The following is a 27,638-nucleotide window of genomic DNA, read 5'->3' on the forward strand; positions in this document are numbered from 1 at the left end:
GGGGCTACTTACCCGTTTAAGGAGCAATGGGACAAACGGATCTGGATTTTAATCCAGACTCTGGACAAAGATATGACTGCTTTGCCTGCGTTTTCATCTGTAAAATGGGCCTGGCAGTAATTGCCCATAGAATTTGGTCCCGTGTGTTTAGTGTAAGCGCCCTGTCGACATGAAGTCATTGTTTGGGTTGCTTGTGCTGTGTGCTCCGTGGTTTGGTTTTTACCAAAGTAGATTAAATGCTGGATATTCTGCTTTTTTTGGGGGGGCCGTGCCGTGCCTTATGTGGGATCTTAGTTCCCTGACCAGGGATGGAACCCGTACTGTCTGCATTGGGAGTGTGGAGTTTTAACCACTGGACCACCAGAGAAGTCCCCGGATATTCTGTTTCTGATGAGGATCTCTGGGAGATTTCCAGAGTTAAAGTAGGACTTTTTCTTGCCCATGGATCTAATTAGTCATGCTTGTCTTGTGGTCCATAACCACAAAGATTTGCTGGGACAAAGGATAAGTTCTGATGGGCTGAGGTTCTGAGACCCTTTGTCTTGTATCTGAAGTTGTTCCTCTCTGTATGAGATGTCATTCAAAACCTCAGTCATGCCCTCTATAAATATTTCTGTGCTTTGTTGAATACTACTGATATAATGGTGCATAAAACAGACATGGACCTGCTCTCACACATGGACCTGCTCTCACAAAGTTTAGGGTCTAGAGAGGAGGATGGATTTTAACCTCCTAATCCCACCAGTATTAACTGTAGCAAATGTTAGGAGGGAAAAGCACAGTGTGGGCAGTGGGCAGGGGTGAGGGGTGGGAATCACAAGAACCTGGGGAATGAGGACCTAGACTAAGCTGGGGGTAAGAGAGGCTTCCCAGAAGAAGTTACATTGACGCTGAGATGCTAAAGGATGGGGGAGAAGCCCAGCTGACAGGCAGGCAAGACGCAAACCTTGAAGGTGCCATAAGGTAAGCAAGGTGTTGGCAAACTTTTCAGCTTTGCAGACCCCATCGGTCACCACTACTCAGCTCTGCCATCATAGAACAAGCCAGAGAGTAACACCCCCAGAGTAAACGGGGGTGGCCGTCCTCCAATGGAGCTTTATTTATGGACACTGAAATTTAAATTTCACATAATTTTCATGTGTCACAACATATTCTTCCTTTGATGCTTTTTTTTATTGAAGTATAGTTGATTTACAATGTTTCAAGTATACAGCAAAGTGATTCAGTTATATATATATGTATATGAAGAATATGTATATATTCTTTTTCAGATTCTTTTCCATTATAGGTTATTACAAGATATTGAGTAGAGTTCCCTGTGCTATACAGTAGGTCCTTGTTGTTTATCTATTTTACATATAGTAGTATGTATCTATTCATCCCAAATTCTTAATTTATCCTCCCTCTTTCCCCTTTGGTAGCCATAAGTTTGTTTTTTATGTCTGCGAGTTTATTTCTGTTTTGTAAATAAGTTTATTTGTGATGCTCATTTTTTTAACCAGTTAGAAATGTAAAAAACATTCTTTGCTCACAGGTTACACAAAAACAGACAGCAGACTGGATCAGGCTCTCAGCCTCTAGTTTATAGACCTTGGAGTCAACCAAGAAGGAGCTCATGGCTGGCAGTGGGCAGCCTGGCTGAAAGGTTCTAAGATGAGGATGAATAATAATGAGGTTTCCAGGAGAACACTTTTCTCCCTGGAATATATGCACCAATCAAAACTGCCACTTTGGGGACTTCCCTGGTGGTACAGTGGTTAAGAATCCGTTTGCCAATATAGGGGACATGGGTTCGAGCCCTGGTCCAGGAAGATCCCACATGTCGTGAAGCAACTAAGCCCACGTGCCACAACTACTGAGCCTGCGCTCTGGAGCCCGTGAGCCACAACTACTGAAGCCCACGCGCCTAGAGCCTGGGCTCTGCAACAAGAGAAGCCACCGCAATAAGAAGCCCGTTCACAGCAATGAAGAGTAGCCCCCGCTCGCCGCAACTAGAGAGAGCCCGCGCACAGCAACGAAGACCCACTTCAGCCAAAAATAAAAATTAATTAATTAATTTAAAAAAGGAACTGCCACTTTGTAAACTATTAAATGCTCGCATACATAATGCATTCTATCTTCTATTATAGTTGTTTCTAGTCTTATCAAATGTCAGTGTTGGGGCCGGGAAAAGGGTATCTAAGTTAGCTCATTTGCATGTAAGGAAAATTCACAGTTGCCCCAGGTCAAGGGAGCTGCCTAAGTCCCAATTATTAGGAGACCTCATTTATGACTACGAGGGAGTAATTTCCTCTCCTTTGGTGATGGACATATCCTCAAGTTCAAACAGCTTAAAAATTCATTTCCGGCTGCTAATGAATATGAGTTAGCAAAATATGGAATATCCTAAGATAGCATTCTTTTCCTAAAGAAGAAAAGCTTGGGAAGTCCGTGTACACTTTCATTAAAACAATAGGTGTCGGGTGATAGTTCTGTGCTTCTTCATTTTTTCAAAAACTAGTGAGTCTGTAACGATGGATATTAGTTCAGGAGAAAACAGTGAAGGAAATAGATAGGACCCCTTCCTTGTGAAACTTACAGTTTAGAGGGGGAGACAGACGCTACCTGATCACACGTAAGTATTTTCAGAACCAGACAGGAGACATATGGGGAAGGAGCAGGGCAACATGAGGCAGTTGAACAGGACTCGTGATTCAGGTTGGGATTTGGGGTTACCTCTCTGCTCCCTCTGTTGACAGGACAAGTCTGAAGCTGGAAAGGGCTTAGAATCTTTTAAAAACCCTCAATTGTCTTTGGAACCACGTGCATTAAGGATAAATAAGGTTAAGTAAGATCAACAGGGTGGATCCAGCAGGACTTTCTTGGCCCTGGTGAGGAGTTTGGATTTTATTCTTTGTGCAAAGAAGTCTCTGAGGGGTTTAAAGCAGGGGACCATCACTCTGTGGTGTATAGTTTTTTTAATGAGTTTGAGTTTTTATTACTTTTTTAATTGAAGTAGAGTTGATTGACCGTGTGGTGTTAGTTTCAGGTGTTCAGCAGAGTGATTCAGTTATACATATATATAAATATATATATATGTATATTCTTTTTTTACATTCTCATCCATTATAGGTCATTACAAGATATTGAACAGAGCTCCCTGTGCTAGACAGTAGGTCCTTGTGGGTTATCTATTTTATATATAGTGTGTGTATATGTTAATCCCAAACTCCTAATTTATCCCTTCCCCCCTTTCCCCTTTGGTAACCATAAGTTTGTTTTCTAAGTCTGTGTGTCCATTTCTGTTTTATAAATTAGTTCATTTGTATCATTTTCCACATATAAGTGATATTATATGATACTTGTCTTCCTCTTTCTGACTTACTTCAGCTAGTATGATAACTTCTGAGTCCATCCATGTTGCAGCAAATGGCATTGTTTCATTCTTTTTTATGGATGAATAATATTCCATTGTGTAAATGTACCACATATTCTTTATCCATTCATCTGTCGATGGACATTTAGGTTGCTTCCATATCTTGGCTATCGTGAATAGTGTGTGGTGTATATTTTAACAGAAGGATAAGTGGAGGGCAGGCGTCAGCTATGGGGTTGGGTTTCTAAGGGCAACTAGATTCAATGATGCTTCATTGTATGTACGACAAGGCTTAAACCACCAGGTTCTTCATGCTGCAGTTTCACTATTCAGCCCATCCAGGGTAGTAAGCAAATGAACGTCACCCTAAACTTGTTTATACACCAACCAGAAATGAGTACACGTGTTAAGATCCCATCCTATGTGTGCAGGACCGTGGCTGTCACTACAAGAGGTCCAAGAGCTGGATGTCACCTGCTTCCCATGCTCGTCCAAAGACATAGAATATTCAGGAAGCAATGCCACGGAGGGATGTTTGAACATATACGCAGCATGTAAGTACAGAATCTAATGTTTCAAGAGGACCCAGTGCGGTATTTTAAAGAAAGGTATTTTCTTTCTCAGATAAAATAAATTAACATAATGCTGCATGCAGCTTTTTTTAAAAAAAAAAAACTGAATGTTAAACTTTTCTTCTTACCTTGATTATTTTCTGTACACGTCTTTCCTCTGCTTAATTCATTCTCAAAAGACAGGACATAAGGTAAAAAGTGCCAACTAAAGAGCTATTCCTTTTGAATTCGATGAGGATTCTTACAATTTACTGCCAGAACTCTGACTATCACCCTCATTTTTCTCAAAATATGCAAGAGTAAAAATGCTTAATGGTGAACAAAGTCCTGTTTTTCTTACTAAAATGTACACATCCTCCATTTAAACGTGATTGCATTTACTTAATTTGGAGAGAATGAAGGGGAAGCACTCAACATAAAAATATTCTGAGACAATGTACTATATCCTTTGTCCTTCCCAAGCTCCCCCTAAAAGTACATGATTCAACGCAAAGGCAGAGAAAATGCTTGCTGACTGTTCTGATTCTATCTGCTCACCCAGAGTGACAGAGAATCAAACCTGACCTTTGGTACCTTGCACTTAATGTTGTATTAGTTTGCTAGGGCTGCCGCAACAAAGTTCTACAGATGGGGCAGCTTAAACAACAGAAACGTATTGTCTCAGATGCCTGGAGGTCAAAAGTCTGAGCTCCAGGTTTCTACAAGGTTAGTTTCTTCTGAGGCCGCCTCCTTGGCTTGTAGGTGGCTGTCTCTTCCCTGTGTTTTCACAAGGTCATCCCTCAGTGCATGTCTGTGTCCTAATCTCTTCTTCTTTTTTTTTTTTTTTTACATCTTTATTGGAGTATAATTGCTTTACAATGGTGTGTTAGCTTCTGCTTTATAACAAAGTGAATCAGTTATACATATACATATGTTCCCATATCTCTTCCCTCTTGCGTCTCCCTCCCTCCCACCCTCCCTATCCCACCCCTCTAGGTGGTCACAAAGCACCGAGCTGATCTCCCTGTGCTATGCGGCTGCTTCCCAGTAGCTATCTATTTTATGTTTGGTAGTGTATATATGTCCATGCCACTCTCTCACTTTGTCACAGCTTACCCTTCCCCCTCCCCATATCCTCAAGTCCATTCTCTAGTAGGTCTGTGTCTTTATTCCTGTCTTACCCCTAGCTTCTTCATGATCATTTTTTTTTCTTAAATTCCATATATATGTGTTAGCATACTGTATTTGTCTTTCTCTTTCTGACTTACTTCACTGTATGACAGACTCTAGGTCCATCTACCTTACTACAAATAGCTCAATTTCGTTCCTTTTTATGGCTGAGTAATATTCTATTGTATATATGTGCCACAACTTCTTTATCCATTCATCCGATGATGGACACTTAGGTTGCTTCCATCTCCAGGCTATCATAAATAGAGCTGCAATGAATATTTTGGTATATGACTCTTTTTGAATCATGCTTTTCTCAGGGTATATGCCCAGTAGTGGGATTGCTGGGTCATATGGTAGCTCTATTTTTAGTGTTTTAAAGGAACCCCCATACTGTTCTCCATCGTGGCTGAATCAATTTACATTCCCACCAGCAGTGCAAGAGGGTTCCCTTTTCTCCACACCCTCTCCAGCATTTATTGTTTCTAGATTTTTTGATGGTGGCCATTCTGACCCGTATGAGATGATATCTCATTGTAGTTTTGATTTGCATATATTATGAATCATATTGGATCCAGGCTCACCCTAAACGACCTCATTTACCTTAATAACTTCTCTTCAGACTCCATCTCCAAAGCAGTCACATTAGAGGTCAGGGCCTCCGTGTATGCATTTTGTGGGGGACACAATTCAGCCCATGACAATGTCCAATAAAAGTGGAGGCATGTTGACATGTCCTCCGGAGGTGGCCTGGAAGAACCGAGAGCCTGGGCAAAGAAAGCGCAGAAGAGATGAAACATAAAGCTTCTCATTATCGACATGGGCTCCTGGGTCCGCCCCAAGGATGTACGTCCAGCGTAGATTGGGGGGTGAGGAGAGCAAAACACGAGCGGTGGTCTGTGGAGGTGACCTCGCAGATTCTAAGGCCACAGCAGAGGCTCAAACACGCCGGGAGTATTAAGGTCTGAGTTGAAGATGCCTGAGCGCACGGCTGCCTGCTCCTGATGTGTCCTGTGTCACTGGGGGTTATATGTGTTCCCTGTAAAACATGAGGGTTGTTTCTGTGCAGCGCCATCTCTGCAAAATGCAGAGTAACTACAGAATGCTGGTCTCCATTCATGCAGATGTGACACGCAGGAACTTCCCCCAAATTATAATGCACCTGCTAATAGTCTGGACATGCAGGGTGTGAAAAATAGGTACTGTGAACCACTGAAAATTAGAGTTCAGTAAAAACAAAACAAACAAATATATATATATATGTATATAATGAAAAATATAACATTCTTTTAAAAACCCTTAAAACATTATCAGCTCAGTTTCTCCTTAAGAACTTTTCTCTCCCCACTTGAGGTGTCAGGACAGCAATGACCACATCTAGTCCTTATGAGGCACTGACTTGTTGGATGCCCTTCCAAGAGCTGTGATGTTTTAATTCATTACTGCTTCCACCATCCTATGAAGAGGCACTTCTCCACCCACGTTCTATAGAAAAGGAATCTATAGATGCTGAGAGGGAAGCAGTCACCCAGCCAGTAGTGTAAAGACCAGGTTTTACCCCAGGCCAACGGGGATGCTCTCTGCTACAGGGACCACCACAGGCTGGGAGGTAAGCAGCCCCGGGAGCAAAGCTGTCCCTGCCACAGCCAGGTGCCGAAATTCTCAGAGACTCTGTGTGCTCAGCTGTCACGTGTGTAAAGAGGCACATAGCTACCAGAGTCGAAAGCGGTAGCTCTTTCAGCTCAAGGGGAGAACCTGAGCTGTACCTTCAATACCGCCATCACGGCCGCTTTCTGGGAGAAGAGTAGGAAGGAACGCAGGCAAGGCTCAAACTGCACACTTGCAGAAGAAACTAGAGAAACAAAGATGGTGCCAGTGACCATCTCTGCTTGGGCCGGGCAGATCCACACAGTTCTCAGCAGCCAAAGGCTTCACTTCCCCGCCTGTCCACGTTGCCGTGATTTGACAAAGGCCCTTGTTTTCACCTGCAGCGGTGGATCAATCAGCTCCAGCTTTTCTCGGGGAACATGCCGTTTGGTGCGATGTTGCTACGAGACTCTTAGGTAGAGAGGCAAATGGGGCCACCAGGCTGGGCGGCTGGTTTGAGATGATTAAAACCCCTGTCTCTGGGAGTGTTTCAAAAAGAGCATTTGTTGTGATGGGAACAGGCCACAAGGAGAAGCTTCTGGGTGAATGGCATGGTGCTACTCTTGACCTGGGATTTGGTTCCAAGCATCTTCCCATCCTGGTGACTAATTAAGCCATGCATGTGTTTTGTGTGGTTTTCTGGATTTCCTATGTTTTACAATAAGCTTTTAAAATGAAAAAGAAATATTTGAAAACAATAATCTAGATGATCTTCAAAGTTGTCTTTCCCCTCAAAAAGTCAATGTGTTTTCATGTACATGGCTAAGTCTCTAGGGGAAAAAAAAGAAAAGATAAAAGGTCAGGATGTGGCTTGAGGGGAAGAATGTAAAGCAAAAATAATTAGTACTATTCTTGCAAGGCTGTGTCAAGAGAATTTCTTACAGAATCAATTTCTTGATTTTGAGGGCTAGGATGCATGTACGGCTAATGAGAGGTGCAAACAGCCGAAGGAGTCAAATTAAGCAGAAAGACTCATAGTGGGGAGACAGTGTGAGTTCTCTAACCATATAGAGGTCATGCATTTCAAGTATCAGATCACAGCACATTTTAAAAGTCATAAATTTGGACTTTCTACCAGAATTGCTGATGGACTTGCATATCCTTGACTGGCGACTTGCAATCTGGGCCCAGTGATTGGTCCAATGGGATGATTAAATTACATTTGTCCATCAGGTGTGGCAGAGACACGTGATTTTCAGTACTCTCAGTCTTGACAATCAATATTTTTGTCTCATACATTTCATTTGAAATATTTGCATGAAAAGTAATCTACAACAGTGTTTTATTCCAAAGGTTTATACCCACAGTTAAATATATTTCTGTATCAGCGGTGCAGGTGGTCTATTCATGGCTAAAGCCAAAGGGCTTGCATCATTTGCTGTGCTTTGAGAGAAGCAGGCCAGAAGGACAGGAAGTGTGCTTTAGCTCCTAGCAATCCAATTTACCCCATTGTCTCCTTGGATTAAGCATCAGCTCGGCTAGCCCAGGCACATCGTTGAATTGAATTAACAAGGTTATTCAAAGCCTAAAATCACTATGATAGAGGAATGTTATTCATAGGGTAATTTTATTCCTTATTTTCAATTAGATTTTTTGTGTGTTCTCCAAAGTAAAGTGAAGTGCTTTATTAAAATAAATAAAACTTTTGTAAGAAACTTCTCAGTTTACAAACACAGCACATATACCAGTAGACCTGTATTTCCTGGCTATATGTCCAAGGCCCAAATGGAGACAAGGAGACATGGATTTCTAGGGACTCTGCTACTGAGAATAGTCTTGTTGCCTCTGAGATTCCAGGTCAACTGCATACAATAGAATTTAGAGGTGGAAGCAAAGATTCAGAAATATGAGAAAAAAAATATGGAAACAGGCCAGATGAAATTGGATCATATATTGCAGAGACTTTAAATAAACCCTTCATAAATTCTAGCAAAAAAATAAATGTTCAGGATACTGTATTTGCAGGGATTAGGCTTTTATACTTTTTTAGGTCTGGCTGTACATAAAGATTCTGAAGAGAAGTGGAAAAAGAAAACTCCAGTTGAAGACTCCCAGAGGTCAGAAGAATCTTAGAGGTCACCCAGCCCAACCCCAGCTAACTACTCACTCAGCATACGAGAATTTTTTGTACAGCATCTCTGACAAGCTCTCATCTAGCTGCTGAGTAAGGACACAGGGGGAGGGACGTAGAAGACTTGAAGATAAACAACCTTTGAGCCCTGGGAAAAATGATAAATGAAGTCTATCTTCATGGCTCCCAAGTTCCTACTTGATGCCCTTTCTCCTCAGCAGAAAATCTCTATACTTCTTTATCAGCCTGGTACCCACTTAATTTCCTGGCTGGGGACTTTGCTAACAAGAGATCCAAAATGGGATGTAGTGCTTTGTATGATAACAAGCTCCCTGTCATGGGAAGCAACCAAGCCAGAGCTGCATAACAATGAGCCAGGAACACTATAGAAGTACACTGAGCAGGGAAGAGAGGTTGAGGCCCTCCACCCACACATAAGTGAAGGCCTTTATGACATCAATTGTATATATTGATATCAATTCAACAAATCTGGATTTATCTTTTACAGTATGCCAGGCACTGTGTTGGGCATTACCATGAAATTGCATGTTGATAAGCACAAAGACCACATATGCGTTATTGCTTGGAACAAAGTAAATGTTCAATATTTGTTGAACGAATGAAAGAATCCCTGGTACAAAGCCAAATAATTGTAAGCTAAGTGATATAATCAATTTTTAAATCTTCCATGCCCAAGTTTTCCTAAATATAAAATGGGATTAGTAGTAATACTAACCTCTTAGGGTTATAAGAATTAAACTTAAAAATACAAAGTTTCATCTTTTGCCCATGGAAAAGTAACTGATATAATATGTGCGTTCTTGCCTTTTAAAAGACTAGAAAAACTAGGCAAAACATATAAAATAAATATTTTCAGACATTGACAGTAAACTGTACAGAGCTGTGATTCTTTTATTCTCTCTCTTTTTTTCTCTTTTTACTTTATTCCTGTGATTGGATCAAAGTTAGTACAAGTATTTCAGTAAGGAGTATGACTGTTCTACACAGAGAAATCAGAGAATTTCTTTTTTTACAACTGTTTATCAGAGTAATCATTGTAACCCAATAACTAGAGGAACTTCCTTGACCTACCCAGAGGATATGGCCATGTATTTATAATTCTGAATTCATCTTGGTGATAAGACTCAGGTGATAGTTAACATATATTTTCAACACAATCTTACACTAAATGCAGTATTATCTAAACTCTAAGTTAGATTTCATTGGCTCACAAGGAGAATATATCCTTTGAATTCATATTTAAGCATGAGATTGTATGTATTTAATCAACTGGTGAGCAACAATGAAGTTGGGAATGGAACCCTAGACCCTAGGTCACGATTTTTAGTTTGAAGATCAACTTGACAATAATTACCAAGTCTGACCAACTAGCCGTTGTAAACCTTGTGGAGATAAAGATAATATCTAACATATTTGGCCTCTAGCAAATTGTTGAAACAAAAAGCTAAGAGTTTTATTTTTCCCCCTAAGTGGAATTCATATTCTATTCCCGGGTTTATTCTGTGTCTACACAACAAAGCATCTACTACAGCCTCCTAGACAGTTACATACTGTTTCTACAAGGGCTAAAAGATTTTTCCACGCTGGCCCAGGAAAAACAATGGTACCAGAACTGTGATTCTTAATTAAAGGGAAAGGAATGAGGTAAGCACTATGGCTATCCAGGCTCTCTGGCCCGAAAGCAATTTTCAGACCACAAGACAGAGAAGGGAAATCCAAAGCAGATCCCAGTAATCTGCTGAGTGGAGGGAAAAGATTATAGCTCAGGAAGAATGTAGCAGCTAGAACTTGTGGACCAGGATACCAGGGAGAAGGGAGCTACACAGAGAAAGAGCTCCAAAAGTCTAATCAGGAATTCCTTGAATAGGAATCTGCATATAGTTAGGGTGAAAATCCACAAGGCTGGGCAAAGAACAGTCATTAAGGAAAGAAAAATTATTTTTGGTAACCATAGGCTAAAAAATTCCCAGAGCTCACCTATACCTGGGCCTTATTCAGGTTCCCACCAGGCAGCAATTGTTCATTGAGTACATACCGCATTCTTTACAGAGTCACCAGAAGGGCTGCATCTTAGCAGAGGGGATAAACCAGCCTTAAAAACTCGGCTCTTTTAGACCCATGCCATAACTGTTTTAAAGAACTTGAAAAGATCAGACAGATGTACAAGTAACTTAGCGGCTTACTACAACAAAGTTCAATATTCTTTAAAGAAAAAAAAAAAGCACTCAATAGTATAAAATACAATTAAAAATTACTAGATGTATGGACAAACTGAAAAGTGCAACCAAGAACCAAGGTAAAAATCTATCAATAGAAACAGATCCAAAATAACATGATGAGCAGAAAAAGACGTTAAAAAGTTACGACAAATGTTAGAACTATGTTCAAGGATTTAAAGGAAAACATGAATATTATGATTGGAACAGAAGATGTAAATAAAAGAGCAAGTGGAACTTTTAGAGATTTTAAAAATACAGTATCTGAAATTAAAATTTTACTGAAGAGATGGAAGTAATAGGAGATTAGATAATGTAGAAGACATGGTCAGTAAACGTGAAGGCATAGCAATACAGTCTATGCAAAATGAACTACAGAGGAAAAAATATTGAAAAAAATGAATAAAGCCTCAGTAAGTTGGGAAACAATATCAAGCAGTCTAACACAGTGATAACTGGAGTCTTAGAAGAATAAGAGACCAGAATATAATAATATAATAAGAGAGACAGAAAAACATTGAAGGAATAATGGCTATATTTTTTTCAAAATTTGAAAAAACAAAAATCTCAAATATCTAAGAAGCTGAAAGAAAACCCAAATTAGGATAAACATGAAAAAAATCACATCAAATTATGTCATAAACAAATTGCTGAAAACCAATGACAATGAGAAAATCCTAAAAGCGTCCCGAGAAAAAAGACAGAGTATGTATTGAGGAACAAATGTAAGAATTCTCATTTGTCTTGTCAGAGACTGTGTAAGCCAGAAGAATCGATTAACACTTTTGAAGTGATTTGTGTTTTTTTTGTTGTTCTTGTTCTGCGGTACGCGGGCCTCTCACTGTTGTGGCCTCTCCCATTACAGAGCACAGGCTCCGGACGCGCAGGCTCAGCGGCCATGGCTCACGGGCCCAGCCACTCCCCGGCATGTGGGATCTTCCCGGACCGGGGCACGAGCCCGTGTCCCCTGCATCGGCAGGCGGACTCTCAACCACTGCGCCACCAGGGAAGCCCCATGATTTGTTTTTTTTAAAACATAAATTTATTTATTTATTTTTGGCTACGTTGGGTCTTTGTTGCTGTGTACAGGCTTTCTTTAGTTGCAGCGAGCCAGAGCTACTCTTTGTTGCAGTGTGCAGGCTTGTCATTGCAGTGGCTTCTCTTGTTGTGGAGCATGGGCTCTAGGCACGTGGGCTCAGTAGTTGTGGCACATGGGCTTAGTTGCTCCGCGGCATGTGGGATCTTCTGGACAGGGCTTGAACCCGTGTCCCCTGCATTGGCAGGTGGATTCTTAACCACTGTGCCACCAGGGAAGCCCCGAAGTGATTTTTTTTAAGTTTCATCTTATAATGTTATACTCTGGAAAAATATCTTTCAATACTAAGATGAAATAAAGATGTTTCAGGCGAACAAAATCTGAGTGAACTTAACACACAAAATGAGACATGTTAAAGGAAGTTCTTTAGGCAGAATGAAAATGATTCCAGATCAAAATCTCTACAAAAAGGAATGAATAACACCAGAGATGATAAATTTGTGAGTAAATATATAATAAATTTATGTTATGTTTTAATTTATATAAAAGATAACTGTTCAAAGCAAAAATAATAGTAATGTATTATGGAGTTTATAACATTTAGAAATAAGTGATTATTTAGAAATAATAAACAATAGTACAAATGATGAGAGAAAAAAGAAATATACTACTGTGAATTTCTTAAATTATGGTATAAGATTATTTAAAAGTATACTGGAATAAGTTGAAGATAAGTATTCTAAGCCCTAGAGCAACCAAGAGAAAAAAATTTCAAGAGATATAACTAATAATATAAATAAATTAAATTCTAAAACACACAATTCAAATACAGAAAAAAATGTAATAATAACTAAACAACAGGGCTTCTCTGGTGGCCTGTGGGAAGATCCCACATGCCGCGGAGCGGCTGGGCCCGTGAGCCACGGCCGCTGAGCCTGCGCGTCCGGAGCCTGTGCTCCGCAACGGGAGAGGCCACAGCAGTGAGAGGCCCGCGTACCGCAAAATAAATAAATAAATAAACAACAGATGAAATCAATAGAAAGCAAATAATAATATGGTAGATTTCAGTCCAACTATATAAGATATTACCTTAAATGTAAGTAGAGATCTAATTAACTGCAAAGTTCCCCAGCCAATTAAAAGACATAGGTTGACAGGCTAGACAAAAAAAAAAAAAAAAAATAGGGAGATGCAACATATGCCCTCTACAAGAAACCCACTTTAAACATAAAGACACAGATAGGTTAAAATGAAAAGGATAGGAAAAAAGGGATCATGCTAACACTAAGGAAATGAAAGTCAAAATATTAATATCACTCAAGGCAGATTTCAGAAGAAACTAGGGACAAAAAGGGACATTTTGTAGTAATATAAGGATCAAATTGTTAAGAAATGATTGTAAATGTGTATTTGCCCAATAATAGGGCTTCTAAATATATGAATAAAAACCTTACAGAACAGTAAGAAAGTGGACAAATACAGTTGGACATTTCAACACCTTTTCTCTCAGTAATAGGATAAGTAGACAGATAAGCGGTAAGGACACAAACTTGAAAAACACTATCACCCACCTTGTATAATTGACAATAATGGCACACTCCACCAAACGACAGCAGAGAACATGTTCTTTCCACACACAACACTTACCAAGATAGAGCATATGCTGGGCCATAAAAAGCCTCAAGAAATTTAAAAGAATTAAAATCATGCAAAGTATATTCTCTGATCACAACAGAATTAAAGTACAACAAAAGAAATATATCTAGAAAAACTCAAAAGTTTTGGAAATTAAAATTATACTCCTAAATAACCCATGTGTCAAAGAAGAATCACAAGGAACATTAGAAAAAATATACTGAATTAAGTGAAAAATATTTTAATGGCATCAAAATTTGTGGGATTCAGCTAAAGACGTACTTAGAAATATATAGCTTTACATACTTATATTAGAGAAAAGAAAAGCCAAAAATCAATGATGTAAATTTCCTCCTTAAGAAACTACAAGAAGAGCAAAGTAAACCCAAAGGAAGTTCACTCTCATTATTTTCATTTAATTTTGAACTGGAAGTCCCAGCCAGAGCAACAAGGAAGGAAGGAAGGAAGGAAGGAAGGGAAGAAGGAAGGGAGGGAGGGAGATTTAGAAATAGAGAGAAGAAGTAAAAATGTCTTATTTGCAGGTTGACATAATCTTATACATATAAAAGCATAAAGAATTACAAAAATACTGTTAGAACTAACGAATAAGTTTACTCAGTAGAATACAACATCAATATTGAAAAATCAATTTGATTTTGTACTAACAATGAAGAATTGGGGGAAAAAATTAAAGCCACAGCACTGTTTTCAATAGCATCCAAAAGCATATAATAATTAGGGATAATTTAATAATTACATGCAAGTTCTATACAATTAAAGCTACAAAACATTGATGAGGGAAATTAAAGAAAGCCTAAATAAATGTAGTTACGCCTGTGAACTAGAAGACGATTTTATTACGATATCAATGCTCCCCAAATAACTCTATAGATCTAACGCAATCCAAGTCAAAATTGCAGCAGGCTATTTTGTAGACATTGACAAAGTGATTTCAAAAGTTCTAAGCTGATTTTAAGACTTTGGGTAAAGCTAAAATATCAAAAGACAGAGTGGTATTGACATAACAATAGAAATCTATGTGAATAGAGAAGAGTTGAGAAATAAACCTGAGGATATATGATCAACTGACTTTCCAAAACCAAGGCAATTCATTGAAGAAAAGAAGAGCCTTACAAAAATTGGCTTTAGAACAACCAGATATCCATACTGGGGGTAAAAAAGGAATTTTTACCCTTATTTAAAACATTCGAAGAAGTTATTTGAAATTGATCTATAAACTAAAATTTTAAATCTTATTGAAGAATATATAGGAGAAAATATCTGTGTCCTTGGGTTAGGCAATGATTTCTTTTAAATTTTTATTGGGGTTGATTGACAATGTTGCATTAATTTCTGCTGTATAGCAAAGTGAATTAGTTATACATATACATATATCCACTCTTTTTTAGATTCTTTTCTATATAGATCATTACAGAGTAATGAGTAGAGTTCCCTGTGCTATACAGTAGGTCCTTATCAGTTATCTGTTTTATATATAGTAGTGTGTATTTGTCAACTCCAATCTCCCAATTTATCCCTCCCCTCCTTTCCCCTGGTAACCATAAGGTTTTCTACATCTGTGACTTTATTTCCAATTAGTTTTTAGCCAAGCAGAAAAAGCACAAACAAAAGAGAAAACTTATAAATTGAACTTAATCAAAATTTAAAATGTGTGTTCTTATAAAGCGATTGTTCATAAAATGGAAAGGTACATCATACATCATAGGAGTAAATATTCATAACACATGTATCTGACAAAGAATTTGTGTCCAGAATATGTAAAGAACTCTGACAAACCAATAATAAGACAAACAACCCAATTAAAACATGAGCATAGGGGTTGAGCAAATATATTACAAAAGTAGATATATGAATGTTCAAACACTTTAAAAGATGTTCAACATCATTAGTCATTAGGGAAATTCAAATTAAAGCCACAATGAGGTACCATTACAAATCCAGCAGAATGTCTAAAATTAAAAATCAGACAATACCGGGCTTCCCTGGTGGTGCAGTGGTTGAGAGTCTGCCTGCCATTGCAGGGGACACGGGTTCGTGCCCCGGTCCGGGAAGATCCCACATGCCGCGGAGCAGCTGGGCCCATGAGCCATGGCCACTGAGCCTGCGCGTCCGGAGCCTGTGCTCCGCAACAGGAGAGGCCACAGCGGTGAGAGGCCCGCGTATTGCGCAAAAAAAAAAAAAAAAAAAAAAAATCAGACAATAGCAAATATTGGCAAGGATGTGGAGCATTTGAAACTCTCATATATTGCTGATGGTAAATTAAATGGTTCTGCCACTTTTAGAAACAGTTTGCCTATTTCTTACAAAGTTAGACATATACTTAGGATGCAGCCCACACTTCCAATCTTAAGTGTTTACCCCAATGAAAATGGACATCCACATAAAAACTTGTACATGGATGTTCATAACAGCTTTATTATGAAAAAAAAGCCCAAAACTGGAAACCACCCAACTGTTCAAAATAGGTAAACAGATAAACCAATTATAATATATCCACAAAATGGATACAACTCAGTGAAAAAAGAAAAGAAGGAGAGAGGAAAGGAATGAACGATCAATACATGCAACAGCATGGATGAATCTCAAAAACATACTAAGCAAAAGGAGTCAAAGCCCAAAGAATGCATATCAGTGATTCCGGACCCATGAAGTTCTAGAAAAGCAAAACTAATTTACGGTGACAGAAAGCAGATCATTGGCTGCTTGTGTTGCAAACAGGCAAAAGGGAAATTTTCAGGGTGACGAAAATGTTCTATGTCATGATTGTGGTGGTTACGTGACTATAAATTCATCAAAACTCTTGAAATGTGTGCTGCAAAGGGTGCATTTTTTTGCACATAAATTATACTTCAATAAAGTTAACTTTTAAAATACACGTAAAGCACTGAGCCCTGCTCAGTAAATGCTTGAGAAACGCTAGGAATGAGGAAGGGCATGGGGGGAGGGGAATGAAGAGGAAAGAAGGAGGAGAAAAAGAAGAGGAAGTTATTATTGTTGTTAAATTTAAATATTTATTTAACAAAACACTTATTTAATAGCAACTTAATAACAATATCAAATTGTTATTATTGTTCAGACTTTGGTTTGCTCTCAGAGTTCATAAACAATCCAGGGAAAGACATGTCTAATATAACGCAGATACACATAACTCGTGCTGCAAAGCAGGGATTCTTTCCTGAGGTTTCCTTGGAAATTTAAGTTTTCATAAATCTTCAAGTTCAAGAAAAAAATGGTTAATAAATCAGGAAAACAGAGAACGCTCTTGGGATTCTCCTTTGAAAATAGCTCAACAGTCAACAGAAAGATGAGACTGTTTTGAGGAATCGCTTGGCCTCAAGTTGAAGGCAGGAACAGGAAACCCTGACAGTGGAAAGACAGGCTAAGGTGGAAATGTCCAGTTACTGGGGCAGGAGCACTTAGGAGATAAATGATCAAGTTCGGATCAGTCCCTCTGGCCTGCACCTCTTGCCATTTTCGTGGCCGTGTGTGTTCCTGGCGGTTAACAGGGAGGCATTCTTGGAAATGAAATCATTATGAATAAGTTTATCACATATTTACTTTACATAAATCTTATGAGTGATGTTCCAAGAAACAATAAATTTTGAAAGCAAAGTAAGTCCTTCAGTTGGCAACTTTGCATAGTGCTATCAACCCAGATAGGAGATCCAAATTTTAATTTTCACCCATCTTCACCAGCATTTCCCAGTGTTTGAACATCTGCTATGAGTTGCAATTCTTTGAAAATGCTGCTGAACTTAATATTTCTTATTGGTAAAACATTTTAAGGTCTTGATAACAGTGAGTAAAGAGTATCGAGAACATTGGAAGTGTTTTAAGAATAACTTATGCTCGTGGGGATCGTGAGAATCCCCAGAAATTGAGATTTCTCGTCCTCAAATCCCAAAGATTAACATCTGTTAGGAATTTGGAAAAAAAACACAAATAACAGTTATGGAGAGGACTGTGAAATGATTGATGCTGTCTGGGTGGCATTTGAGCAAAGCATGGAGGGATGAGCCTGGGATCCATCAGGACACAGCTGTTTGTGTTAAGAACCGGTAGGTGGAAATGGGCTGGGACCAGCAGAAGTGCCCACTGCCCAGCGGGGCCAGGCAAGTGTGTAGAAGGGGTGGGCTGAGGGCTGCCGACTCAGCGTCCAAGCAAGGTGGTGCTATTCATCAGACACTCCAGCAAGCTGCTGCCCATGAGGAGTGCAGATGACAAAATGGGATGCTCTGAACTTGAGCAGGCAGGGCTCAGCCACGGGGAGCCTTTGGCAGATGGCCGGAGAGCCCCACCCCTGGCTCTGGAGTCAAGGTCCTTTTCACTGGGATGTCAAGAGCTCCCAGGTGGAAGCTCAGCACCGCTGCTGGCCTTCTGTTTCTCTGCTTGGACACTGCACCCCCAGTTTATTGGCTAGGGCATTTGGAGCCAGTCCCCCTTGTATGTCCCAGGTCCAGGTTCTGGGTCTTAGAGAGCCCACCCCCTGCTGGATTCTACGACCTGGGACCCAAGTCCAACCTCCTTCTAATCAATCCCCTCAGGAACTCAAGTCCTGAACCGCGTGGCCACCAAGCACCTGGTCCTGCAGGTGGTCCTGGCCCTACTCAGGCTCCTTACCCCACCCCATCCCGTCCTCCCCAGCCATCGGGGCTGAAGGTGCCTTCCTGGACCTCTGCATGTCACAGGGCACCTCCGACACACCCACCAGCCTGTCTGATCCATCTCATAGCAGAACCACTTGCAATGTGAATATGGATTTCTTTCCCCCTTCTTCTATTTCAGGAAGGTGACTTGTCCCTTAGTATCTCTCTGTCTCAGTCAGAAAACAGTCTTTAGTAAGAACTGAAGTTCATTTAAGAGTTTGTGCAGGGGGTATCTTTGTGGGCACCAGGGGAGAGAGTGGGAACTTCCCCTGTACTGAGAGGTTGGAGGATGTGGTTTGGGACACATTTAGGAAGAGCAAAGACCCTCATAAAACATGATAGCAGCAGCAAGAAGAGGGCAATCTCAGAGGGTATGGCTGGCAGGGCAACTAGCAAAGCTGCCCTGGGAGCACCGACAGCGATTCCTGTGCCCCGCCCCCCCCCAAGCAAGGCAAAGGGAGCAGAGACACCAGACCTGAGGGGTCAGATCACAGAGACGGAAAAAGAGGTCCCTCAACAGAAACCAGAGAGCCTCCGCAGGCCTCTGCCCAGCCCCGGAGGTGGGACACCAGGACCGAAGCCCTGCCAATGGAGGCTGCGTCCGGATGCGCAGCCTCGTGCACGGCTGGCTGGCTGGCTGTGGAATATGATGGTGGCTGGTCCACGCCCACATGGGTTGGACCATGTCCAGCTCACATCCGCCCTGCTGTGTGCCGGTGCTGACAGCTCAAACGACATCTTTCTCTCACTCAGTATCTTTTAAAGAGGATTGCTTGTGTTTACTGAGATTAGTTGAAATTGTGTAATGCAGCTGAAACGACTGTATTGATTACCTGGACGATCTCATTCAGGGAAGCTTCTGATCCTATTATTAAGCATGGAGGGAATTCAAGAGGCCCCACAAAGAGGTCTGCACTTACCCTTCCTCCGGGAGGGAATCTGGTCATCTGGGGGCCAGACTCAGCCCTCAGAGTTTCCAGTTCAGCCCTGATTACATACCTGAGCCCTCTGCTTCCGCAGGTAATCAAACCTCTCTCACTGTTTTATTGAAAAAGACTTAAGGTCTGGAAAAGGCAACAACAGACCAGAGCACAAAATCAACAGCTGTGCCGTCTGCTGTGATCAGTTCTCGGAACTTTCAGATTAGACCTCTCCATATCAGAGGAGGAATTCTGAAGAAATAATAAATAAATAAGCATCACCAGCTCCTTTTGAAGAAGGGCAGCCTACAGGTCATGCAAATATTACCAAGGACTGTAATTTTGAAAATCTTGCCTGTGAGAACTACCTGTCTTGAGAATGCTGACTTTGTTTCTAAAGATCTAGTTGCCTTAACTCACAAAGAGCCAGAGTAATTCAAACGGATCAGAACCCTATGGTCCTTCCCTCCCATGCCCTTCGCCTGCCTTTTGTCTGTAGAGAAACTTTAGCCAAAGAATAAGTTTAATCAGAGAAATGAGAAAATGCAGAAGAAAAGGAAAGCAGTCAAACAAGACAAAATAATGATAGTTTAGTCACTAAGCAGAGTCAGGGACCTTTAGTTCCTTCTCAAGGGCTATAGATGATATTCTGAGTCATGTCCTGTGAGCTGTTTTGTCGATACTGAAAACCCCACCAAGTGGGAGAAGTTAACTACACGATGACCAGACTGTAGCCATGATGTAAGCGGCCACAATTCCAAGAACTGGCCTCAAAGAAATGGGAACAGACGGACGCTGGCACTGAAGACTAACTGTACTTAAAACAATCAAGACGACACTGATCAGACCACCGATGGCCAGTTTCAAGATGACTGTCAGAGCCGACTGTATTGTTTTTGCATGTGGCCCCCTCCCTCTGCTGATACACCCCTGAAACTCCCTTTTAAAAGCCCTTGCTCACTGATCAGCAGAGGGGAGTCAGCCTTTAGACATGAGTCCACCCTCCCCCCAGGTTGCCAGCCTCTGGAATAAAGCAAATTTTCCTTTTTACCAACCTTGCCTCTCGAGTGTTGGCTTTTAGGAGGCAAGCAGCCAGACCCCCACTTTTGGTAACATTAGTACCTAGGCTAGAAATTATTTACATTTTAATTGCAGAATTTACTCTCTCTAAAATATCGAAGTGTTTTGCTATTTTATCCTCAAGGTGAAAGTAGGTCATCAGGGCAGGATTCAGTCAATAGCTCAGTCCCTAATGACACAGAACAGAGCATCTCAGCCAGGATGCCCAACCCTGCTGGGAACAGGCCGCAGGGGACAACTCCTGATCCTTAGAGTGGTGGCAGAGTAATGGCCCCCTGAAGATGCTCACGTCCTAATCCCTGGGACTTGTGAATATGTTCCCTTCCAGGGCAAAAGGGAATTTGCAGATGTGTTAAGGGTCTTGAGAGGAGGACCTTTTCCTGGAATATCTGAGTTGGGCCCAATCTAATTACAATGATGGTTATAAGAGGGAGGCAGAAGGGTCAGAGATATACAGAGAGATGTGGTGGTGGAAGCAGAGGTCCTAGTCAGAGACAGGCGAGAGCCTGGATGATGCTACACTGCTGCCCTTAATGATGAAGGAAAGGCCGTGAAGTAAGAAATGCAGACAACTTCTAGAAGCTGGAAAAGGCAAAGAAACTGAGTCTGCCTTAGAGATTTCAGAAGGAACCAGCCCTCCTAACACCTTAATCTCAGGACTTCTAACCTCCAAAACTGTAAGAGAGTGTGAGTTATTTAAAGCCACTGGGATTGTAGTTGTTTGTCACAACAGTAAGAGGAAGCTAGCACCCTGGGGAACCCTGAGCAAAGGTGTACAAAGGCGCTTCCCATGCTCTGTGCATCCATGGCAGTATCAACTGCCTCCTTCAAGTGGGGTCCCTCTCACCCCCATTTAGACACATCAGAACTGGCCTTTCCTCCATCCACCTTCAGGGTCGATTATACCTCCCGACACTTTCAGTTTTTCATCCCAAACAATATATATATATATTTTTTTGAAAGAACCTGATTTTTTTTTATATCTTTATTGGAGTATAGTTGCTTTACGATGGTGTGTTAGTTTCTGCTTTATAACAAAGTGAATCAGTTATACATATACATATGTTCCCATATTTCCTCCCTCCTGCATGTCCCTCCCTCCCACCCTCCGTATCCCACCCCTCCAGGTGGTCACAAAGCACCGAGCTGATCTCCCTGCGCTATGCGGCTGCCTCCCACTAGCTATCTATCTTACGTTTGGTAGTGTATATATGTCCATGCCACTTTCTCGCCTTGTCACAGCTTACCCTTCCCCCTCCCCATATCCTCAAGTCCATTCTCTAGTAGGTCTGTGTCTTTTTTTTTTTTTACATCTTTATTGGAGTATAATTGCTTTACAATGGTGTGTTAGTTTCTGCTATATAACAAAGTGAATCAGTTATACATATACATATGTTCCCATATCTCTTCCCTCTTGCGTCTCCCTCCCTCCCACCCTCCCTATCCCACCCCTCCAGGTGGTCATGAAGCACCGAGCTGATCTCCCGGTGCTATGCGGCTGCCTCCCATTAGCTATCTATCTTACATTTTGTAGTGTATATATGTCCATGCCACTCTCTTGCCTCGTCACAGCCTCGTCACACCCTTCCCCCTCCCCATATCCTCAAGTCCATTCTCTAGTAGGTCTGTGTCTTTATTCCTGTCTTACCCCTAGGTTCTTCATGATCATTTTTTTTTCTTAAATTCCATATATATGTGTTAGCATACTGTATTTGTCTTTCTCTTTCTGACTTACTTCACTGTATGACAGACTCTAGGTCCATCCACCTCATTACAAATAGCTCAGTTTCGTTTCTTTTTATGGCTGAGTAATATTCCATTGTATATATGTGCCACATCTTCTTTATCCAGTCATCCAATGAGGAACACTTAGGTTGTTTCCATCTCCTGGCTATTGTAAATAGAGCTGCAATGAATATTTTGGTACATAACTCTTTTTGAATTATGGTTTTCTCAGGGTATATGTTCAGTAGTGGGATTGCTGGGTCATATGGTAGTTCTATTTGTGGTTTTTTAAGGAAACTTCATACTGTTCTCCATAGTGGCTGTACCAATTCACATTCCCACCAGCAATGCAAGAGTGTTCCCTTTTCTCCACACCCTCTCCAGCATTTATTGTTTCTAGATTTTTTGATGATGGCCATTCTGACTGGTGTGAGATGATATCTCATTGTAGTTTTGATTTACATTTCTCTAATGATTAATGATGTTGAGCATTCTTTCATGTGTTTGTTGCCAGTCTGTATATCTTCTTTAGAGAAATGTCTATTTAGGTCTTCTGCCCATTTTTGGATTGGGTTTTTTGATTTTTTTTTTATTGAGCTGCATGAGCTGCTTGTAAATTTTGGAGATTAATTCTTTGTCAGTTGCTTCATTTGCAAATATTTTCTCCCATTCTGAGGGTTGTCTTTTGGTCTTGTTTATGGTTTCCTTTGCTGTGCAAAAGCTTTGACGTTTCATTAGGTCCCATTTGTTTATTTTTGTTTTTATTTCCATTTCTCTAGGAGGTGGGTCAAAAAGTATCTTGCTGTGATTTATGTCATAGAGTGTTCTACCTATGTTTTCCTCTAAGAGTTTGATAGTTCCTAGCCTTACATTTAGGTCTTTAATCCATTTTGAGCTTATTTTTGTGTATGGTGTTAGGGAGTGTTCTAATCTCATACTTATACATGTACCTGTCCAGTTTTCCCAGCACCACTTATGGAAGAGGCTGTCCTTTCTCCACTGTACATTCCTGCCTCCTTTATCAAAGATAAGGTGACCAAATGTGTGTGGGTTTATCTCTGGGCTTTCTATCCTGTTCCATTGATCTATCTTTCTGTTTTTGTGCCAGTACCATACTGTCTTGATTACTGTAGCTTTGTAGTATAGTCTGAAGTCAGAGAGACTGATTCCTCCAGCTCCGCTTTTCGTTCTCAAGATTGCTTTGGCTATTCGGGGTATTTTGTGTTTCCGTACAAATTGTGAAATTTTTTGTTCTAGGTCTGTGAAAAATGCCAGTGGTAGTTTGATAGGGATTATGTTGAATCTATAGATTGCTTTGGGTAGTAGAGTCATTTTCACAGTGTTGATTCTTCCAATCCAAGAACATGGTATATCTCTCCATCTATTTGTATCATCTTTAATTTCTTTCATCAGTGTCTTATAATTTTCTGCATACAGGTCTTTTGTCTCCTTAGGTAGGTTTATTCCTAGATATTTTATTCTTTTTGTTGCAGTGGTAAATGGTATTGTTTTCTTGATTTCACTTTCAGATTTTTCATCATTAGTGTATAGGAATGCCAGAGATTTCTGTGAATGAATTTTGTATCCTGCTACTTTACCAAATTCATTGATTAGCTCTAGTAGTTTCCTGGTAGCATCTTTAGGATTCTCTATGTATTGTATCATGTCATCTGCAAACAGTGACAGCTTTACTTCTTGTTTTCCAATTTGGATTCCTTTTATTTCCTTTTTTCTCTGATTGCTTTGACTAAAACTTCCAAAACTATGTTGAATAAGAGTGCTGAGAGTGGGCCACCTTGTCTTGTTCCTGATCTTAGTGGAAATGCTTTCAGGTTTTCACCATTGAGAATGATGTTGGCTGTGGGTTTGTCATATATTGTCTTTATTATGTTGAGAAAAGTTCCCTCTATGCCTACTCTCTGGAGGGTTTTTATCATAAATGGGTGTTGAATTTTGTCGAAAGACTTCTCTGCATCTATTGAGATGATCATATGGTTTTTCTCCTTCAATTTGTTTATATGGTGTATCATGTTGATTGATTTGCATATATTGAAGAATCCTTGCATTCCTGGGATAAACCCCACTTGATCATGGTGTATGATCCTTTTAATGTGCTGCTGGATTCTGTTTGCTAGTATTTTGTTGAGGATTTTTGCATCTATGTTCATCAGTGATATTGGCCTGTAGTTTTCTTTCTTTGTGACATCCTTGTCTGGTTTTGGTATCAGGGTGATGGTGGCCTCGTAGAATGAGTTTGGGAGTGTTCCTCCCTCTGCTATATTTTGGAAGAGTTTGAGAAGGATAAGTGTTAGCTCTTCTCTAAATATTGGATAGAATTCACCTGTGAAGCCATCTGGTCCTGGGCTTTTGTTTGTTGGAAGATTTTTAATCACTGTTTCAATTTCAGTGCTTGTGATTGGTCTGTTCATATTTTCTAATTCTTCCTGGTTCAGTCTTGGCAGTTTGTGCATTTCTAAGAATTTGTCCATTTCCTCCAGGTTGTCCATTTTATTGGCATAGAGTTTCTTATTGTAATCTCTCATGATCCTTTGTATTTCTGTAGTGTCAGTTGTTACTTCTCCTTTTTCATTTCTAATTCTATTGATTTGAGTCTTCTCCCTTTTTTTCTTGTTGAGTCTGGCTAATGGTTTATCAATTTTGTTTATCTTCTCAGAGAATCAGCTTTTAGTTTTATTGATCTTTACTATCGTTTCCTTCATTTCTTTTTCATTTATTTCTGATCTGATTTTTATGATTTCTTTCCTTCTGCTAACTTTGGGGTTTTTTGTTCTTCTTTCTCTAATTGCTTTAGGTGCGAGGTTAGGTTGTTTATTCAAGATGTTTCCTGTTTCTTAAGGTAGGATTGTATTGCTATAAACTTCCCTCTTAGAACTGCTTTTGCTGCATCCCATATGTTTTGGGTCATCGTGTCTCCATTGTCATTTGTTTCTAGGTATTTTTTTTATTTCTTCTTTGATTTCTTCAGTGATAATTTCTTTATTAAGTAGTGTATTGTTTAGCCTCCATGTGTTTGGTTTTTTTACAGATCTTTTCCTGTAATTGATATCTAGTCTCATAGCGCTGTGGTCGGAAAAGATACTTGAAAAGGCCTACAATGACGAACCGAAAACAATTAAGGAAATGGGAATAGGAACATACATATCGATAATTACCTTAAATGTAAATGACTAAATGCTCCCACCCAAAGACACAGATTGGCTGAATGGATACAAAAACAAGACCCATATATATGCTGTCTACAAGAGACCCACTTCAGACCTAGAGACACATACAGACTGAAAGTAAGGGGATGGAAAAAGGTATTCCATGCAAATGGAAACCAAAAGAAAACTGGAGTAGCAATTCTCATATCAGAAAAAATAGACTTTAAAATAAAGACTATTAGAAGAGACAAAGAAGGACACTACATAATGATCAAGGGATCGATCCAAGAAGAAGATATAACAATTGCAAATATTTATGCACCCAACATAGGAGCACCTCAATACATAAGGCAAATACTAACAGCCATAAAAGAGGAAATCGACAGTAACACATTCATAGTAGGGGACTTTAACACCCCACTTTCACCCATGGACAGATCATCCAAAATGAAAATAAATAAGGAAACACAAGCTTTAAATGATACATTAAACAAGATGGACTTAATTGATATTTATAGGATATTCCATCCAAAAACAACAGAATACACATTTTTCTCAAGTGCTCATGGAACATTCTCCAGGATAGATCATATCTTGGGTCACAAATCAAGCCTTGGTAAATTTAAGAAAATTGAAATTTTACCAAACAGTATAATTTTGAAAAGCGATTAGTATTCGTCAGGCCCGTGTTCCATTTGGGGCCGAAGGATAACTAAATAGAAACTAAATTTGAGGATAGTTTTAAGCGTCTGACAGATCGTATTCCAGAAATCACATGTCAGTCTGGTTGGGGAAGATATCTGACCTTATCTTCCAAATGTCTGTGTAAATGAGAAGCAAACTTTGAAGAGGATGTGAACCACTATCATGAAGCCATTCATTCCTCCAAAGCGGGAGGAGACTTCTTTTTTCCAAGTTCTAGAATGGACTTTTTTAGGACTTCAGGGGATAATCAAGATGAATAGAAATAAGAAAAAGCCATCCTTTCAGACCCAAGTACCTATGTAGACATGAGTTACAGAGACAAGCAGTTTGCTCTTTTTTCTTCCCCAGGACTTCGATGACATAAGAATGTGTAATAAGGGAAGGGTATTTAAAGTGGTGTGCAAACAAGAATACTTACATGCAAAAAGATAACAGAGCCCCTCAACTGTTGTTTTCCTTTTGTTTCTCTCCCCCCCTTCCTACTATCTGATATTTCACAGCTGGATTAAAGGTTAGCATGTGCTAGACTTGCCCATCACCAGCTAGCTTCCTTCCCACTCACTTGGCAGACATCACTAGTTGACCATGGTGCAGCCTGGGTGCAGGCTGCTCATTCTCGACCTAGTTTCTAACAAGCAAGGCTAGATGGGAACTCCGGAGGAAGTTCAGTTATTTGCCAATCCTGGATGAAACAGCCTATCTATGGAAATCACCTACTAATGCAAAAAATTGTCAAGAATATTTCATCAGTGGATATTTGCCCTCCACAGCCCTCAATATGGTAGTATTTCCAGGTCAGCATCAACCTGTAAAGAGGCAAGAAAGAAACCACCTGCAACAGGGAAGGAGGAACAGGCAGGCTTGGTCCATGGGATGCTTCCTAGTTCGGGATGCCAGGTGAAATTCCTGAGAAGCCCCAACAGGATGGGGCTGAGAGATAAAGAGAAGGGAGGACACAGGCCACCCCTCTGGTGCAGGGAAAGTGGCGGGTGAGGGGTGGGAGGGTGTCCTGCCCACCTCCTGACCACATTCATCTTCCTCTCTGGTCCACCGGCCTCTGTGTGATGCCCTGTTCTGAAGGCTTGCGTATCACTTCAGTTGCCATGGAAACCTCTGGCCTCATCTAGCGATATCATTAGGGCTTTAGTGAGCTCCACCCTACAACTGTGGTCAGTTAGTTGTAAAGGTTAGGGGATCCAGTGCTCAGAGGCTCCACTGAGGTCATGATTTTTCATGAAGGAGTGTTTGCTTCATTGTGGTTTGGAAAGCACTGGGCTTTCAGCTGAAGGGCAGAGAGTGGATTTAACAGCATCACATGTAGGCGAAAACCTGATTACAGGTTTCTAGAATGTGAACATCACAATACAGTCTAAAAGGCACCTCCCTGTGGCACCCCCTCCAGGCCTCAGAGAACACAATGCGGCCAAGTAACTGGCAATTAGACCTGGCAAAGGGCGAAACTAAACGACTCACCTGAAAAAGTAGACGGCACCCCAGCACATGCATGCACACTGCACCCAAGTATCTTATTTTTCTCTCCTTCATTATCTGTATCGTTAAAGTCAAAGCAGAATTTTGGGCTGGATCATTCATAGTTTCGTTGCAGTTTGCAGTAATACTTATCTAAGTCATTTCTCACCTTGACAAACTAAATATCAAACTAGAGACCCAATTA

This window comes from Pseudorca crassidens, chromosome 5, assembly GCF_039906515.1.
Source record: "Pseudorca crassidens isolate mPseCra1 chromosome 5, mPseCra1.hap1, whole genome shotgun sequence".
NCBI classification, from domain to species: Eukaryota; Metazoa; Chordata; class Mammalia; order Artiodactyla; family Delphinidae; genus Pseudorca; species Pseudorca crassidens.